The sequence below is a fragment of the Tympanuchus pallidicinctus genome, unplaced genomic scaffold (genome assembly GCF_026119805.1).
Source record: "Tympanuchus pallidicinctus isolate F22 unplaced genomic scaffold, pur_lepc_1.0 scaffold10, whole genome shotgun sequence".
Taxonomy (NCBI): domain Eukaryota; kingdom Metazoa; phylum Chordata; class Aves; order Galliformes; family Phasianidae; genus Tympanuchus; species Tympanuchus pallidicinctus.
Window position 1 is genome coordinate 19702918 of NW_026294619.1, and position 12329 is coordinate 19715246.

General features: G+C 36.4%; 1 long non-coding RNA gene across 1 annotated transcript in view; it reads left to right on the top strand.

Moving 5' to 3' along the window:
* The first annotated feature begins 5602 nt into the window (after nucleotides 1-5602).
* LOC128072929 (uncharacterized) overlaps nucleotides 5603-12329 on the top strand; it is a 261184-nt gene continuing 254457 nt past the window's right edge. Inside the window, exon 1 of the long non-coding RNA XR_008202525.1 lies at nucleotides 5603-5945. This is a non-coding gene — a long non-coding RNA (uncharacterized LOC128072929). The remainder of the gene's footprint in view (nucleotides 5946-12329) is intronic.

Consider the following 12329-nt stretch of genomic DNA (forward strand, 5'->3'; position numbering starts at 1 on the left):
AGACATAAATGGATTAATGAGCTGTGTGCGAGTATGCAGGATGCAGTCTGTTCACATCAAATAGTGCTAGGTATTCTCTTTTTATTCTATACTCATCGCTGTGTATCCAACCACATAGACTATTTTTCTATCTCAGCTATCTCAGACCTGTACTCACCTTGTTCCAGCATCCGTAGAGATGCTGGGATTCTTTCATATATCTGTCCCTCCAAGGTGTTTTTTTTTTTTTTTTTTTTTTTGGCACTAAATTTTACATTTGTAAAAATAGAATTCAACTAAATGAGCCTGCTAAAATAAAATACTGTAGATGTATATACCTGGTCTCTTTTATATGATCAAAATGGAAAAATTCTTTCACACCTCAAAGCCAAAGATGAATATACCTGTCCTGGTCAGTAGGTTTTTTTTTTGTTTGTTTTTTTTTTTTTTTTTTTTTTTTTTTATGATGGAACCTGGCCAAATACTGATAAGGTAGTGCACAGATCTCATATTAAACTCATTTACTTCTTCTCTCTGCAGTGATTGCATCTACTTTTATTTTGAGTAATTTCATTCTCTTTAATCTCAGTCTTTTTATAAGCTCATATATTTCTAAGACCTAAGTAACACAAATACAAGTAAGAAGACAAACTTTTTCAGCCTGTGAATAAGATAACAAAGGATAAAGTCAAATCCACTTGTTTTCATTTATTGGATGAAAATCATGTCAACCTAAGGCAATTTTTCACCAAAGCACCTAAGTGAGTTCTAAGAACGAATTTCTTGAGAAAAGTCATCTGGTGGTTATACAATCTAGGAAGGAATTTGAGCTCTGCAGTCTTCCTTTAAGCTTTCTTTGGGATCTTGTTGAGTTTTTCATACATTCGAGTTCTGAAAATTTGATTTTTCTCAGTGTTTCTGTGGATGTCGTTATCAATTGTCAGAATTTTGATTTACCTTTCTAATCTTTATTTTCCCTTCTCAAATTCCTTTTGTAATAGATGTGACAGTTCTCTTGTAGTAACCAGGCATAGACATCTGCAAAATCTGAGAAAGAAAATTTTCAATATTCATCTTATTAAGAAAAAAAAAAAAGAAGAAAGCATCCTGAAACATGTTTGAATGTTTTGTGGATATATAAGAAAACACTGGTATTTAAGATGGGGTAGGTGAGGAATGACGGAAAGCAGAGACTGATGATGTTGTGTTGCAACTGGTGAGCATTATCCCAGAGCTACTGTGCCACCAGATCCATAAGCAGCCTATACAATAAACAGTTCATCTTTTCTGCCCTGCTTTCAATTCCATGTTTTTGTTAATTAATTTTTAAGCTTTTACTCAACTTCACCTTGGAACGTCCATTTTTTCTTGGAACAAAACTAGAGTAGATCATAATGTCTGTGAATAATATGAAGTCTGATTAATCATATTGTAACACTTTATACTCTTACTTTTTGTTTGGGTAGGCTAGTTGAATGTTGATCATTATGGGCTCTACCTTTAATACCTTAATCAAACTTGTTTCTGTTTTATCCTTTTGCCTGAAGACTTCTGATGTTTAGAATTAACCTTGTTCTCAGTCCTTTTCTATTCTGTGTTGAGCTTTACACCTAATTAGAGGTAATTGTTTCCTTGTTCCTACGGCATCAGCCAAGCAAGCAGATCTTGGCTGCATGAGGGTCTCAGTCTCAGGAAAAATGTAGGTAAAACTTAGATAGTTTAGTTTTTATCTCTATCTCTTTCATTGTTCTACAGCTGTGATAAATGTGCCTTAGATATGACTTTACTAATCTTGAAAATCTGTGTGTTGGAATGGTAGCCTGAATGTTACGGTGCTGTCACAAAGATTTTCACTAAGGATTATTTTTAACAGCTCAAACATGTTTTAAGATTTGTTCAGGCTCTCTCCCTCTCTTTTTAATAATTTCAGTGATTTTCTGTCACATTTTCAAACTGTAGAGTTTTGAGAATGAATTCCAATCTGGGCCTCACACAAGGTATCTGAACGGGGTCCAATTGGTGTCTAAAGATAGAATGCAAAATTACATTAGTTAAGTTTGTAATTGTGAAGCAGGAGGGAGAACAGTTTATAAAGGCAGAGATTGGAGGAGAACTTTAAGTATCAGTGTATGGTGAATGAGATGCACAGCCTGTATTATCAATAGGAGCTGCATGTCTAATCCACCAGACTCAGAACGGAAGAAAATGTACCCTGGGATGTCAGGTGTTAAGGGGAAGAATGGGCCTCTCACGTTCTTTGCGCTTACAAGCCAGCTTGTAACCTTTTGACTCTCTCTCTTTCTCTTCTTGAGTTTTGTTTCCTGAAAGGAAAAGGGGTTGTGGGGGGAGGTAGGGAAAGGAGATTTAAAGAGTGGAAGATCTGTTTCAAAGTACTGAGTAGTGTAGCATATTTTCAGGCTTGCTTAAAGAAGCAGTTGCTTTTCATGTAGAGTTTAACACTATCAACATAGTAATCTTCACGCGCTCTGCTGTAGGTGACATAACTGTTTTTTATCTTTCTAACTAAAATGAATATAGTTTCACTTAAAAACTCAGTAGAGGAGTAAAGCTTGTTTTGAGAATTAATGTTACACAATGTTGCCTTTTATATTCATTATGTATTATGCAGGAAAAACAACTCCCCAAATAACATGAAATTTCTTCTGTTCTCCAAGGATCCCCTAATGTGGCATGGTCATATATTCTATTGATTGCACAAGAGTGATCATGTTGTACTCCAGGCCTGATGATCTACATATGCAAAGGAAAGGTTTAATAATACTCTCACAATTGCCTCCTTGCTCTTTTTGAGTTAGTAAGTGTAGAAAATATCCTGGTGCAAGGAGGAAGATGTATGTACCCTAGGTGAGTGCTTACTGGTTAGAATAAAAGAAAATGTAACGTATACAGGAAAAAGTTAATAGTGTCTAATTAAGGTAGGTCTCCAAACTTCATGACTTTTGAGGAGAAAGGGCGGGAAGCGGAAAAATATGCCAAAAGCTACCTTACCTGTCCTGGAAATCGTCTCTTCTGCAACGATTCCATTCTAGACTGTAAAAATGGAAACAATAAGGTGATGTTTGTTTTCATTAATTAAAGAGAGTCTTTCTCGTAGAAGAGTGTCCTGAGAATCCTAAAGGAATTTTATATATTTCTAGCTAGCATGATGGATTTAAGAACTGTCCTCCTCCTAACTTTTAGTTGTTATTCATTCATGATTATTTTGAAATGGCTCATGTTGCCTTGGCTTAGCTGTAATGTGGCAGCAATGGAGTAGAGCCAATAGAGGGGTAGTTTTACAGCCAGCAATCAGGAAAAGGAAGAGCCCTTAGCCAGGGACTCAGCTGTGCCAGGAGGAGCCATTATTCTATTATTATTTCCAGTGTGGAGGCATTGTTTTAAGTTACATTAAAAACATCCTTTAAATGTCTTTATTTCTGTTGTAAATTTCCCATATCAACTTTTCCCAAAGAAAGGTGTGTGAATCTGTAACATATAAGGAAATGGAGTGCTTGAGGTCTACCTTGCTTTACAAGTTGTGCACTGAAGGGAAACCTCAAATTAAAGGTAATTCCTCAACTTATAGAGCATGGAGGATCACTGGACAAACGTGGCAAGAGTTCTTGATTTCATAACGCTTGCTCGGAATAGCACTCTGGACAGCCTTCCTTACTATCTTTTTCTTCTGTTAAGGACTCTAAACTCTAAGCAGCTAAAGGAGAGAGAATGAAGTCTATACTGTTATTCATGTGCATGGATTTGCATTATCTCCTGGAGATTGTTTTTATTGAAGCCCACAATGGATTTGAATGTTAGAGGATTTGATGTGGTAGCTTTCTTGTTTTCAATTACTCTGTCCTGTACAGTAAATGTTATATATTCTATACTGCTTTAATTTCACTTTGTAGAGCATGTGTTGTGAACTATTATTGTAAAGGTCTCTATACTGAATATTATCAGTACTTTTTAATAAATAATGTTTGAGGAGACAAAAGCCTTCCATCTGTAAGGCAAGTGGCACTTGGTTTAAATGCATAGTTGTGAAATAATGTGTCCCAAGTCATTAGAACATTTTGAGACACAAAAGGGAACAGAACCCAAATATCATAAATCCCCGTCCAGTGTCTTAATCTATCTATTTTTCCATTCAAAATATAAGTTTCCATGATTATTATTTGTACTGCCAGAGCTTTCCAGGGATTTAAAGGTGACCTAATTTATTAAATGCTGTCTTATGTGCAAGACAGAAGCAAAATCCTTACCTCAGGGCACTTATTCAGTGGCCCTGATCCTGCAATCTGATCTCTGGAATGAACGTCTGAACTAACACAAGCCATGCCCCCTGTTCAGAGAGTTCGACAGGAGTTTTAATGGAGGAGAGACATGTAGAGTGCAAGTTGTCTATATCATCCTCAGTGAATTTCAGTATTTTACCATTACTTCCCTCTTTTATTATGTGTCTCCCTGTGTCCTCTACGAGCTTTTGAGCAGTTGTTGTTGTTACCTTAAGCACAGAGAGAAGTTTGGTGTGAATTGTTTTTTCCAGCTCTGTGTGAGCCTTGATCTGTGGCACTACTTAAAGATGCTTTGCGATGCACCTTGAGATTAAAGTGCATCGCCCCTGCAGTGCATTGATCTTGTCTGGCCCAGAAAGGGGTTGTCATAGATCTGCTTTTGAAATCAGGACTCCCTCATGGGCTTTCCCAAGGCATCATCTCCATGTCATTGGGTTGGCAGGATATGAAGCTGAGGGTCTTTTTGAAGTTTTCCTTTGCACCAAGGGGTGTATGCTTGTCATGTGGCAGCTGTGCAAAGTTACACCCTCTTCTCCCTGCATTCTATGCAGGATAACTTAGTGCAGTATTTAAATATGCCAGGTCTATTTTTTATTTTTTTTTTTTTTAAACTCTATTGTTGATTTGCTATGTTGGAGTACTAAAACGAAGAGTAGAATCTAGTGCTTGTAACTCATTTCTTGGAGAGAAATAAAATGCATGTGAACTAATTAAAGTATCCTACAAAACTGTATCCCCTTGCAGCTACAGACAATAGTCTTATTTTAGGAAACACAATCATGTACTTCATTAGATATCACTTTTGCCAATATTATTTAGCTCTTCATAACTGCAAGGCAAACAACCTTTAAGGTTGTTTCTGTTTCTCACATTTCAGTCTGTTTTTTTTGAAAAGTGTAAAAAAACAAAAAACAAAAAATAGTAAATTTCCTCCATCAAATGACTCGTTATTGGAAAAGCAAAGTAACATTTCACTATTCAAAGCTCTTCTTCCTGCAAAACTATGGTACGTGGAAAATGTTTTACAACTTTCAAAGTTTATTTGATTTTGAACGCTTTTGGTTATGTAAGTTTTAATAAGTAGCTTTGGTGTACCCCTAAAGGCACACCCCACACACTTATGTTGTGTGACCTAGGGTCACAAGTAATGGCTGCAAGCTAATTGATTGAGAAAGGCTTGTCTGACTGGGCCCCTTTGAGTCCTCCCTTTACATTCCTAAATTTCTGTAAAGAAGGCACTGGCAGCTTCGCCTGTTGAGAGGAGGGGTTGGGGGAAAGGGAGGAAGTTTCTCCGTTTCTGATTATGCGCAGAGTTTCCTTGTACCGAGCTTATGTTCTCCACCCACTACTTAGTAAGAACTCCTTAACAACTTAAAGCTTTATCCCTCTGAGTACCAGAAAAGTGATTTGAGTAGTTATTGAGCAGGGAGAATAAACTGCTTGCTCCGGGCAGGGAGGAAGCTTATGGAAATGATATTAGACCTTCAGCAAAGTGCACAGCTGCATCATACAGAAGCCGAGACTCAAATTGACAGGCAAATAAGCCAGATCACGGAAGGGGCCTCTGTGTGGCAGCTCTGAGCTCCCAAGTGTTGGACAACTAGGCAAAAAGTGCACTGGAACAGGGCAGAAAATATCACACTAACTTCAGGCAACTGTTGCATTTTCGTGGTGAGTCCAGATTTGAAATGTTGTTTGAAATGTAGCTGTTTCTGTTGTTTCTAAAATCCCTTCCGTTCTACCACAGCTATCCTTTTGCAAAGTTCATTGTGTTACAGATTATTTGTCCGGATGTGCACTGCAGTTCTGAGTGGTGCAGAAATGCACAGGGATGGTCCTTTCCTTGCTGGTTGCTCTCTGTTTTTCCTTTGCTTGCTCCAGGAATCAGGTCCCATTCTCTAAAGCATGCTGTACGGCTTCCGATTTGCAAAGAAAGAGTTTTTGCAACCAGCCCTCGGTGTGTGGCTGCATATAGGTGAATAAGTGTCTGGAATTTCTGTGCAGTTTTCTGCAGTTTGAGCTTTGCGGCACCTCTGCATTGCTCCGTATTTCGCTGCCTTATCTTGAGAATGTATGGCACGGTCACTATGAAAAGAGCTTTGTGTTTGAATTCCTGGTGAGTCGAAGGGTCAGGGCCTATGAGTTATCTGCCTGCCAGCAAGAGTCATTGCTGTGTCCCTTTATTTTTCAAGCTAAAATAGAAAAAACATGTGTCCTCACCCCTTTTATATAAATGCATTTTGAATTCAGGTTTTACATGCTGTTTGTGTGTGCTTTGTTCTTTTGACAAACTTGGGGTTTTGAAGAGAAGCCAGTTTTATCCTTTCCATATTTATTCTATTTTCTCAACTTTTCTTACTGCTTTTTTTGCATTCCTTTGTTGTGATGCACATAAATTTTTCTTAAAATAACATTCAGTGATTCTGATTTCTGCTATGAAGAGACAAAGGTTTTATAGTTACATACTTGTCTCCAAAAATACCAGGGAGATATCTAAATTTTAGGTAGGTTACAAAGCTATGAAGAAGATAAGGCTTTCATAACTTTTGTCTCTCTTAAGGAGGGAAACAGAATACTCCTGGATAAGTTCTAGTGTAGTGGAAATAAATCTGATCTGAGTTATTATGTTGTTCCAGTCACTGTGTTCTTTTGAAAAAGCTGCTTTATTAGCACAGCAATAGAATTATACATGTTGACAGTAACATTAGAAATAAGTTTGCAAAAGCTGTTGAGTGGGTGAAATTTAAAGCCATAATTCTTCAAAGCATGTCAAAGTTGCTCTGTATGTGATGTTTAAGATGCCTGTGATTTAGAGGAGAAATGAATCTAAGTGTTTTTTCCTTCAACAGAAGTGTAATTCTGCACAAAGTGATCTTTGTTATATCTTTACTCAAATAGTCTTCTTTTCAGAAGGTAAATAATCTCAGTCAGGAGTTTTCACAGGAAAATTCTCACAAAATTATGTTATTTGGAGCTAGAGGAAAAGTGCTCATTTGATAGGATAATTCTACCAATCAGCATAAGTTGCTCAGATGAAGCCTCCACTGATGGTATGTTCCTACTTGTTTCTTGACCTGTCTTTCTAAGTTTGTTAGTTCGTCTAAATATTACGATTAGCAGAATATCTTTTCTTTTTTCTTTTTTAAACAATAGATAAATGCATAAAGGGCTTTAGATCTGCACTGACCTAATGTTGCAGTCTCTCTCAAGTGCAGAAGTTCATATTGTTCATCTCTTGTGTTCATTTGCCAGTCTGAGATCTGGAGTTTGCATGTAGTTTTTGCATTTCTTTCTTCGTTTTTTTTTTTTTTTTTTTTTTTTTTGGTTTGTTTTGTTTTTTTTTTTTAAATGAAAAAAAGAAAAAGAGTGAAAACTGTTTCAAAGAAATGCTAAGCATTATAGGATAGAAGGTGGTGCTGTGAGGTGATCTTAATAGATTTCGTGCTGCTTCTTTTTGTTAATTGGATTCCTGTGTATTTTGACTTGGACTAAACCTTGGACTTTCTACAAGAAAGCCTTGGTCACATTCTCAGTGCAACTAAAGGTATGCTTTTCTTCTAAGTGTTTCAGGGTCCACCTTGCAGGAAAGAAATGCATCCTCTTCTGCAACATAAATATATGCTACTTGCCGAAGTTCTCTTTACACATTGAAAGTCTGACAGTAAATGAAACTGTGAGGAGCCAATCTCCTTCATGCTGTGGTGCCCTGGAGCACAGAGGAGCCTCTCACAAGGTGCAGGGGAATCAGGGCTGTGGGAACTCAGGGCAGCCCCATCCCTGTGGGTACACAGGCAGGGGACCTGCCTTCCCTGTGCTGCAGAGTTTCCATTGGCAAAGAGAGGCACCAGTGGTGTTGTGAAACCTGATGAGAGGATTATGAAACATTTCTTTGTGCTCTGATGAACAGCTTGATGAAGGGGAAAGGGATTAATGAGGAAGAGAAGAATTTACTGATGATTTTCTGCTTATGTTTATCATTAAGAGAAGAATATCACTCCCAATAACTGTGTTTTATGATTCATGGAAATCCCTGTAGTAATGATGGGAGTGATAATTGACAGTGGTGTTCCTACTGGCCATCTGAATTGAAGTTTTCACAGAGGACCAATGCAATATATCAAGGTTTCCAGTAAGTTTAAACATCATTAGGATGTCTTGAAATACTACATTTGCACCTGGATAAAGGGAAAGAATCATTAGTTCAAACTAAAATAATTATTTTCTCTAACATTGGTTAGAGGAAAAAAAAATTTTTTTGAAAGTATTAAACACAATTATTGTATAGCTGTCATTTATTTGAAAAAAATTTATTTAACAACTTCAGTCTTTAGTCAAGGAGAAACTAAATTTATTCTGTGAATTGCACAGCAAAGTGATTTTGGAGGCTCACTTTTTAGGATTATTCTGATTTAGGAAAATAGTGCATAGAAGAAGTAAAAGTTATTTACATGTTTTACATTTACAACATGTTTCATTGGCATCAATACACTATACAGACATGATGCCTGCAGGTATCTTTACTGTCATGTGAGAAAAAAGATGGAAATTCAGGACTAAAAGTTGATTTTTCTGTCACAGAGAATAACTAGTTTATGGTTTAAGGCCAAGACAATGTCTATTCTAGGAGATAAAGGAAAATTGACAGGAACAAGAGAATTGCAGCTTTGATTTTCTGTGAGTCACAATATTGATAGAGTTACTCTAATGATAATTAGAGTTATAACCCCATGTTATAACTGAGCAATTTTGAAAGAACTCATTAAAAACTAAAGGAGAAAAGAGGAAAAGAAAGTTTAATCTGAGCACATTTTGAAGTTCTTTTGTGACTAAAATTAGTTAGGTCTTAAACCTCTTTATCTTCAAGCTTTATCAAGGATCCATATATCTGTCTAAAATAGAAAAAATAACTTGAGAATTGTCAGTATCAGATTTTGGAGTTCAGTGAGGGAACAAGAAAGGATGTTTCAGGGGAAAGAGAAGGTATATACATGCTGTCCATGAAACACAGAGAGAGAGAAGACTTGATCTTCACAATACCCAAGTTGACTTTCTGTCCTGCAGCAAATTTAAAGTATCAGCAGAAGACTGACCCAAGAAGTGATGGTGAAAGTGAAAGAAGAACATACAGTGAGAAAGATATTTTACTGTTAAAGATAATCAAGTAATTATAATATGTGGACAGATGGATAAAGAGAACAAATACAACTGGAATTTGAGGACAGGGCAACAGTAGGGGAGGTGGGACATTAAGGGGAAAAATCAAGATATAAACATAGAAGAAACGTGGCATGAGAGGAAAAATCCACTCTATCTAAAATATCAGTCACTGATAGGAGCCTGTGCTTTGGGAATTGTGCACAGTTCTTTAATGTAAGTATTTTAATTGTGCAAGCTCTTGAATTGGTCCTGTTTCAAACTGCACGTATTAAATGGTGTTAAATGAAGAAGGTAAATGGATGGCCCTATCTTGGGGGGCTTGTGGCTTTGCTGTCAGTAGTTTTCATTCTTTCCAAAAAGCAGCAGCAGTGACAACCTACCAAGAATATTTGGCAGAGCTGGCCAAAGGAACTGCTGTGCTTTATTGCTGCCACTTCTCTCACTCTTCTGTCTCTTTAATGTTATGCATCCTCTCAGAGTCCTCTGAAACTATTTTCTCTGGTTTTGGTGTGTAAAGCAAAAACTGTGCAATTTGAAAGTTAATGCTAAATAAAAAGTAGGACTTTCCAAATTATTTCCCTTTATATTTTTTTTTCCTCTTTTACAATCTACTCCCAGTTTCTGGGAAACAAGAAATATGGCAGGATCTGGTAAGTTAATCATCTTTTAGGTTGCATCAAACCATTTCCTTTCAATTGCCGTGCCATTTTTGGAATGTATTTTTTGGCCTGAGATTTTACATTTTATAGTCACAAAACACAGGTGATTTTTTAAATTTTATTTATTTATTTATTTATTTTTGTTAAAGGAAATATGTTAAGATTATTTTAAGCAGCAGAAGTGGGAATAAATTATACTTTTCCTGTGAAATGTGAAGTAAACAAAATAAACTCAATGAAAGGCTTTGAACAACAATTTCTGAAATAACTCAATCAATAGGTATTTTGTGGACTTCTTTTTCTTAGGGCTTGAGATTTATTAAAAAAAAAAAAAAGGAAGTAGATTGAAATTATTTTATATTGAAGATGTTAAATTATAGCTATTTATAATGTGCCTTTTGGCAGTGTTAGGCAGTACGCTGACAGGTTTTACTCGCTCTGAGGACCATACAACAAATTAGGCTTTGCATATGCATAGCATACTGAGTGTCCTGTCCTAAGAGCTTGACCTGTGCACATCTCCAGGTTTAACTTAGCTGAATGCTGAGGAAGCACTGGAAGTAAGATTGCCATTTTGGAACGCCTCACATGGAGATGGAGTCAGCCCCCTCTTCAACTTCCAAATTCTCCGAGTATTATTAATAACCAAATTTGATGTAGTTTATTCATTTTAATGCTGCTGTTGGCTCTGTTTACTGAAAGTGTTTCAGTAGTGAAATCAAAACAGAACTTGAGAATCGTGGTCAATTTTTACTGGAGATTTTTTTCTAAGCAGGAGGGAATGCCACTTTGAAGTGTTTGGAGTGAGTACGGCTTGAGTTTTATATAGGTCCTGCTATAAGTATGCATGTGATTCACAATACAAGTAGATGCTTGTTTTCAAGAAGCTTTTCTAGACTTGAATTATGACAGGAGTATGCTGTACTAACTCTGTACTAAATTACAGATGTGTTTTTTTTGCTTTTTACACCTCATTGCAGTAATTCAACAACATCTCACCCAACATTATGACTGTGACTGGCTGGTAGGCACAGCTGAGCTAACTGACCAGCTGGCTATTCCCAGGCATGTCAGGTAGCAGTGACTTCGTCCTTGCTTACCTTCTACTCACTCCACTGTATTTAACAGCCTTTTGTTCTTATAGCATGGTGCCAAATACTGCTCCACTACACAGTATATCAACATTGTTTGATTTTTGATAGGTCATGGGGAATAAGACTTCAGTCATATTAGAAATTTCTTTTTAATATCATACTTAATTTTGTGTATTGAATCCACTAGACTTTTGCCTAAATTGTAGCTGAAACTGTACCTTCAAAAGCACTTCTTTCTTTCTAGAGAAAAAAAAAAGTGTGTCTATGAGCAAAAGAATAAAAATACATGATTATCTTTAGTTAAATACATACTTCTTAGGGAGAAGTGTATTTAATTAAACTTGACTGATAATGCTATGTTTGATAATTATATTTTACATCAAATGGTATTTTTACTAGAAAAATAATTTTTGTTCCTCAGTGTCATGGTTTTATGATTTTTGTTTTGGATATTATTGGATGTTTGTTCTGGTTATTGGTATTCCACATACAACATCATGTAGTGCACTGGGAGTTGAAGAGTTATTGCTCCAGTTCTGGGTACCTGTCCCAGAAGAGAAGAACTACATACCCCAGAGGACTTTGCATTCAGAGAGGAGATAAAGCCCCTGGCAATGTCACAAGACCAGGCTCTCCTCCCTACTGCTCATCCCAACTGCGCACAACATGACCAACATGAGATATGTATATGTAGTTGTACATGAACATTTTTTTTCTTTCCCAGGTAGGGGAGTTTGTTCTTAAGAAAGTCCACTCCCGTATTGTTGGAAAGAGCTTTCAACTTCAGATGCGAATTTAATTGAAAGCCTTGGTTTCAATTTAAGTCTTTGAAAATGTAGCCCTTGTACAGATTAGAAACAGAAATGCAGTGAGCAGTGTCTTGGACGCTGCACCCATCTTGGTCATTCTGGACTTACTCTTGAGTTTAGTGCAGCATTATGAAATTTAAAAAAAAAATTAATCCACATTTGCTTTTAGAAATCACAAGCCATCTTCTGATTTCTTTGTAGCCTTGGGAATATCACTTTACACATGTGATTTCTTACTGCTTAAATGTATATTTTTTAAAAAAATTTAAAAATAATGTGTTCTTTCATAGTTCCAGCTATGTGAATTTGATAGCTAATGTATAGAGCTTTTTGTTT